Source organism: Oxyura jamaicensis, chromosome 3 (genome assembly GCF_011077185.1).
Source record: "Oxyura jamaicensis isolate SHBP4307 breed ruddy duck chromosome 3, BPBGC_Ojam_1.0, whole genome shotgun sequence".
Taxonomy (NCBI): Eukaryota; Metazoa; Chordata; class Aves; order Anseriformes; family Anatidae; genus Oxyura; species Oxyura jamaicensis.
The window spans coordinates 61,237,546-61,245,444 of record NC_048895.1 but is presented as its reverse complement, the minus strand read 5'-3'; positions in this window follow the sequence as shown (position 1 = coordinate 61,245,444).

Below are 7,899 nucleotides of genomic sequence, written 5' to 3'. Positions count from 1 at the left end.
CTTTCAGAAATTAGGCCTCACAGAAATGGATGGAATGGAACTCTTTTACTTTTTGTATATAGAAGAAATAATGTCATTCCCACTTACAGTTAGAATTTTATGCTTTAAAGTATTTTCATCAATATCAGTGTAGTCAAAATTGAAATGATTTCTAAGTTAGGTCAGCTGAGAGGGAAGAAATCTTAATAAATGTCAGATTTCCCAAGGTGAAGATAAGGCGTGTTTTAAAGATCAGTCAGGAAATCTGAATAAATGAGCACCCTAAGCACCTAGCTATTCCTATTGACTTTACTGTTACTTCTAAATGTGCTTGCTTTCCATGAAGTAGGCTGTGTGAGTATTAATGCAAATAGCATAAGGAGATGCAAGCTTGTGATATCATTCTCCTATTTCCATATAAAATGTGGAAATCCAACCCTTTCAAGAACTGACACACAGTCTCAGCATTTGAAGCATGTTACCTCTATGCTTGATATCATACAGTGACAGCATCTGGCCCTGTGGTTTTGATTATAAGGAAAAGAGATTTCTCTCCCTCACAGCACACAGAGAACTGAAGAGGAACTGAACTGACTGCCCTCAAGTTTTCATGACAATGATCACTCCAGAAAGTCAGGATCAGATTTTCAAAACAATCTGACATGATTGTGCTTCTAACCTCAACTCCAAATGAGCTCAACTCAGGAAACTATGAACAAATGAATAATAGAAGTTAAAATTCATGTGAGTGCCTGGTAAAATAACACGATTTTCATGAAAAAAGCAGTCAGTCTGAGCATTTTTATTTTTTTCTTGGGTAATTTAGGTTTACTGTAAAAGTCTTTTAAAATACTCCTTTTCTTTCCTAACAGTGTATAACTGAGAAAGACTGAAATGTGTAGTTTCAGGCATGATGTTACATTTTGCTCCAGCTATATGTACTATTTTGCAAAGGTTCTTGAAATCTCTAAAATGTGCACATATATTATCTGGTCATGCATTGCAGAAGCAAGTATGATATTCAGAAAGTTCTTCCAAACAGATACACACTTGATAAAATACAGTTTTAAAAGATAATTACATTTAAAATATCCTTGGGTACCACTTTCCCATCTTTTACGGTTCTTCTCCTTAGGCAGTAGAAAGTCATTTACCTCTTCAATGAAGGCAATATGGCATTTTTATTTATAACGGTTCATTTCAGTTTATCAGGACTAAATCTACTGGCATACTGAAGGAATTATTCATCATAACTGAATCACAGCCATAATCTCACCTACTTTTACTGCTTATAATTGATTTAGAAAAAACAGTTGGACAACACCTGGGTAATTGGTTAAGAAAAATTTGGCAAACATCTAATTAATGGATGACTATTTGGAAAAAGGCCTGGAAACCTTAGCCTTTGGTGTCCAGTCAGCTCTAGGTACGTGAAGGAAGTAATAGTAGTGATACTGCATAATTACACCTGGAAAAAGGCCAAGCATATGCATTTACATATGGAAATCAGCAGAGCAAATTGAAGATGTGCTCTGTACCCACTGGGAATACCTCCAGCCTGGTGAGCATCCATGCAGTGCTTTGCTCAGGTCTGTTGCAGAGCAAGTGAATAGGTGCAGCACACTTTTTGCCTGTTCACTGTCAGAAAATTGTAGCAGTGCAATATTTACACATTCTTGTGTAGGGATCCAAAATTTTGCCTTCATATATTAAAAGTCCCTGCAGAGATCTACTATGCATCTTAGTCTATTATTCCCTCGGTCCTTCTTTAAAAACTGTCAAAAACAAAAACAAAACAAACAAAAACAAAAACAAACAAAAAACACCACACAAGAGACTTTGCCTTTTGCTTTTAGATGGCAACAGAAATTATGACAAGCATTTGAATTTCTGTCACTTTGACTTTAATCTGGAAAAACTTCATTGAGTAATGGAATTACAACAGATTTATATCAGCATAATTAAGTGGAATCTATTCTTGTGCATTATAATGTAGGCTGATCTTTTTTCTTTTTCTCAGTAATAAATAAGGGCTCACCCAATTACACTATAAGAGAATACTGAGTACTTTCTTTTTCTGAAAATAATTAATAAAGGTAAACTTGCATACATTGCAAATCTGTAATGGTTAATAAAAATTTGTTACGGGAAAGAAATTCAGTGTTTCTTCATCAAATATTTGGAACTGGTTGCTAATTCTAATGCCAAGTGAAACTTTTTCAAGTATAGTCTGGGTGAAAATATCAGGCATACTGAACAGAATGATTAGACGACCCATCATTATATCTGCCAATGGATTTATTATATTTTGTGTATGCTTGTTATGTAGCATTTAGCTGGAAGCTTTCCTTGGGTAGTACTGAGAATGGACTCTATATTGCTATAGCCACTTAACCTGCACAGTCCAGTACAGAATTAAGAAAACTGGGGTGAAGAGAAAGGACAGGAATTATTTCTGGATAAAAGAATGTCAAATGTTAAAACTATAATTGTTTGAACTTCACCTGTTCTATTCTAACGACATATTAAATACTCTGACTGAATCTTTCATTCCCTTGCATGTATAAATTATTGAGTGAACCTTTAATTATTAAAGATCAGCACCTATTAAGTGCTTAAAACAAAATAATAAGGCACATATACAGGAAAACATAAGAAATGTACATGGACACAGAAAGCATTACATTCAATGAAATTTGTATTGTGCAAAATATTGCTCAGTTATTGTGCATCTGCAAATAAGTTCATTAATAGACTGCTCCCCATTTTCCAGGAAAAGCATAAAAAATCTGCTTCTGTTCAGATTTTAGATTTTTTTTTCTTCATATTTTTTATTAAAATTTTAATGATATCTAACTGAAATAATCAATATGTCAAAATATTCATCATCCAGGGGCTGTGACCTTGGCAGTTTGTTATTCGAACAGTTTAATAAAATCCTAAATAAGACCATACATGCAGATGCAGAGGCATGGGTACTTAAATTGGCTATTTAGTTCACTTCCATAAAACCACCATTTAAAGACAGGACATGACAAGGTATAAGAACCATTTCATGCAAAGTGATTTCAAATGTATGGACAAATAACATCCTGTTGATACACACCCTAAATTTTTTGTTTCGTTGACTGAGTCAAGGCATTAGCTAGTGTGTGCTGCCCCAAAAAATCTTTAGAATTCATTCAGAAGACAAGAAAATTTTGACACGAAAAGTCAGACTGAGAAGTGTTAGCCTTTGGTATGCTTTTCTGCTTTTTGTTATAGATGTTTGTTTAAATGAAGTTAAAATGAAATGCAGAAAGTACTCTTGTTCCAGTTAGTAGCATGATTAACAGAAGTATCTTAATTCTGCCTGTGTCACATCAGCAGGTATATTCCCAAGAGCACAGGGGAGCAGAAGAAGAGGCAGAAATATCTATTTTGAATTAGGAAAAATTTCTAGTTTTGCATGCTTAACCAAACATTACTGGACAAACACATTCTAGAATATATTTACTGCACCTACCATGATACCTATATCTGTAGCAAGCAGCATCTAGCCTTCTGGTCCTGAATTTACAGAAGTGTTGTCCAGTACAACTGTAGGCTGAATTCATTGCACTAAACATTTAAATGTGCAACCAATTTTTTGGCGAACTTGTCACAGAACTAGATGCATGAAATCCTAAGGAAACTACTTAAACCCTCCAAAAGGAAACCCTAAACTGAGGTTATTTTACACTTCCCTTAGGCACTGACATCAAAGGCACGGCAATTCTTTGTGGCTGCATCAACCAGAGACCGTAAAGAATACACTTATGCGGGAGTAGGTTTACTAATAGACTGCAGTTCCTAGGAGCCCACGCAAAACCTTAAAAACACAAAACTTGTACCATGCAGCAAGAGAAAACAGTATTTATTCACAGTAAACCTTTCTCGTCTTCCATCCCTGCATGAAAAGGAAGAAATCAAGTAAGAAAGCAAGCAAGCAAGCAAGAATGAATAAAAAGACTACAACACATTAAAAGTTACACAGAAAGTCCTGTCCAACAAGGCAGCTTCCAAATGGCTTCCACAGCAGATGAACCTTCCTGACAGAACACTGCCTTCAACTTCCTTTTGCAGCTACACACTGAAAGTCTCAGACACCAATAAAGGTGTGACCACAGGCCCTGTACACACACACACATGCACAAGGAGTGATCACTTCTTAAATGTCACACAGATGGCAGGGATGAAGACAAATCATTCTAGCACAGTTGTCTCTCCATTACAGATTCTGGTCTGAAAAATACTTCAGCATAATCTGCATCTCCTCAAAAATTCTTGACACGTGTTCATTAAACATCTTGTTTCCTAAAAATGTTTCTTATGCACCAGTGCAATGAGTGTAGCTTCTTATATGTAATTAGGAAAAATAAATAAATACATTTTCAGATGAATACTACTTTTTTGATACTTACTAGGAGCAAATTTGAAAATTATTTCAGCTCTAGATGATGACATAGTATTTCAGATGCGTCTGCTGGAGTCCATATGTCTGTTCTAGGCTCTTCTCTAATGCTCTTTCTGCAGCTCACATCACAAGTTCATCTGTTGAGAATCAAAGTGATTTAATTTTTGAAAATATTGCTCTGTGTAACTGGATACTGCTGATCCTGTTTAATCAGTGTCCAAATGTTACAGACACAGGGTAAATTCTAGGAGCTTTTCTAAATGTTATGATTTGACAAGGGATTTCACTCCAAAGCAGGAGCTATATCAGCAGGTTGGCTAGTGGCTTTGTTAATCTACTATATGCAGATATCGTTCAGGAATCATCTTAGATTAGGAAGAAGCACACCAACTGTTCGTGCATGTGCAGCCTCCTCAAGATAAATTCATTTGCTCACCTTCTTTTCTCTAGTCCTTTGGTGCCTCTGTTCAGGTCCTTCCCTTGCGTACATCCAGCTCAGCCATGTAGATAACACATGGACTAGCAAAAATATTCCCAAGAGCCCACAAATACCTTTATAACTTTTTCCTCAATTTATTAGATTCATTATAATCCCAAGTGAAGTTATATGTCAGAGAAACTTTTGAAAATTTGAGCTATAAATGGTATTGATTCAGGTCATAGAGATAGAGCATGGGTAAATCAATAGAAAATAACAACACTTCTGATCCTATATTGCATCAGATTAAATGAAAATATCTATCTCCCTAGTTTTGGTGTTTCCTTCTTTCTCATCATTTTACTCCTTTCTTTTCTTCTTTTTCCTTTTCCCCCTCTTCCCACTTTCAGTCTAGCCACTACTGTCTTATTCATCTTTCTTTCCCCTAATTCCTCAAAATGCAGTCCTTCTGCATCCTTTCCTTACTTCAGTAAAACACTCATTTACACTTTACACCATATCTATTCCCCCATTACAGGTCCTTGTCATCCAGTGTTTACACCACAAATTTCACTTACACAGACTCTGGCTCTGTTAAAGGCCCAATGGAGATGCGGTTGACCCTATATTCCCTTGGTCGAGTTTCAGGATCTGCCATCCCCCTTTACTTTGGTTACACAAGACTGAGACAAGGCAAGATGACTACTGGGTTGAAGTGGTTTTTATAGGCATCTGTTTTCAGAGGCCGTAGTTGATGTGACTTACTTCATTCACACAGCAGAACTGGTGTCTTGTTTAGGTACAAGAATATCATGATGCTCAATATCAGCAGTGATTAGTGGGGCTGTTGTAGAACCATTAGCAATTTCAGGTACCTTGTGTTTTATTTATATATGGCATTTTATTCTGTGTCAAATCCACAGAAGACTACTTATGTTTATGGATGACAGAGGGCCAGGGTTGAAAAATGACTTTTAAGTACTTGAAAGAAACTTTCTTAAAGCCTTTTTCATGATCCTGTTAAATAGTTCTGATAACAAATCAGTTTAGAATGTGAGGTATTTCCCTCTATATTCATCCTGAAATTTATCTGATTAGATAAATAAATGTTTGAAGTATTGCAGCTATGAATCACTAAGCTGCATGGCTGTATTCATTCAAAAACTATCTGTAAATGCATATGCTGCTGATTCACCTTCTGGGCAGTATTTTGTAGCCACACTGTAATTGCAAGCCAATTTTAATAGCACTCCTGGGAGCTACTGGAAATGTTTAACATGTAAATGTCACTATGTAATATCTATGATGCAGTTACAAAGTCCAGTGTTAGCACTCTCGGAGGTCCCCAAGACACACCAGGTGTGACCTCAGGCAGCCAAACCAGCCAGGCCTGGCAGCTGCTTAGAATAAACAGCCCATCTTGCACGGCCTGGTCAACTCATCACTACAGAAATACCTGGCTTTCTTGAAAGGCCACTTCTAAGGCTCTGACCACCTCCTAACGAATTTCTGGTAAGAAACAATTTTGGTGCAAACAAACTGTGTAAAATTGCTGCCAACCCATGCCTGCTTCTTAACAACTCCAGCCAATGTTATTGCAAGCACAGCTACTTTAAATTGGTTAAGAGAAAATGCCATTTTCTGAACCATGTTTATCTCCAAAGGGAAGACAAATGAACCAATAATGGTAATTAACAAGCCTTATGTTAATTAAATTCTTTTTTGGCTGCAACTCATAGAACCCCTGCTGTGAGTGGAATTTTGTTTAATAGCCAGATCTGCAGCAACCACCACCATACTTTACTAAATGCTCTGAATTAAAGCTCCAGTTGTCTTTGTTGCAAAAGCACCTGTATAACTCATGAGTACTCCAACAGCTTACTGAGCAACAATGGATATTTTTAGTATAAAGACTTCTTTTAAGTCATGTAAAATCTTGAGCGATACACACAGTTTATGTGAAAAAAAGCCTTCTGTTTCCTACCTATTATCTGCAGACATGCACTTCCATAACTTTATCCATTATGTAATAGCAGCTGATCTTGCATACAAGTGTAACGTACCCTGATTTTTTTTCTTTTTTTTACAATTCCATCTCTGGTTCCACAGACCAAATGAAGGCAATCAGATTAGTTTCATTCGTAGGTGTTCATAAAAATATGGACGTATTATGAATCTGCTTGAGTCTACAGACTATTTTTGGATACATGTATATATCCTATCAGCCGTTACAGAGACTAAGAGAATTTAAAAGGACTACACAAAGTTGTTCTTTGGGGGGAATTTTTGAATTTGAATTTTTTCCAGATAGCAGTCAGATTGTTTGCAAACTTCTTATATACTCCAGAGTGCAAATTAAAGTGAGATCAGGCGTAAGAAACTATATTTCCACATAAATAAATTTTAGGCAGGTCAAAGAGAATATTTGAATTAAAGTAGATGAGTCAAGCTCCCTGACACTTTCAAAGCAATATAATAATTGTACTGCTGTAAGTGTCAAGAAAGAAAACATCCACAAAATGTTCTGCAAGTGCAGGACTTACCTTTTTGGAGCCATTGTTCTTGTAACTGGTCACTTTCACTTTTTAAATTCTGTGCACTTTAGTGTAAATATGTGTCTTAGCAAGCTGACTGCTGGGAAAAAAGAAAAAAAAAAGAAAAAAAAAAGGAAGGAAGGAAGGAAGGAAGAAAGAAAGAGAGAGAGAAAGAAAGAGAGAGAAAGAAAGAGAGAAAGAAAGAGAGAGAGAGAGAGAAAGAAAGAAAGAAAGAAAGAAAGAAAGAAAGAAAGAAAGAAAGAAAGAAAGAAAGAAAGAAAGAAAGAAAGAGAGAAGGAAAGAAAGAGAGAAAGAGAGAAAGAGAGAAAGAGAGAAAGAGAGAAAGAAAGAAAGAAAGAAAGAAAGAAAGAAAGAAAGAAAGAAAGAAAGAAAGAAAGAAAGAGAAAGAGAGAGAGAGAGAAAGAGAGAAAGAGAGAAAGAGAGAGAGAAAGAGAGAGAGAAAGAGAGAAAGAAAGAGAGAAAGAAAGAAAGAGAGAAAGAAAGAAAGAGAGAAAGAGAGAAAGAGAGAAAGA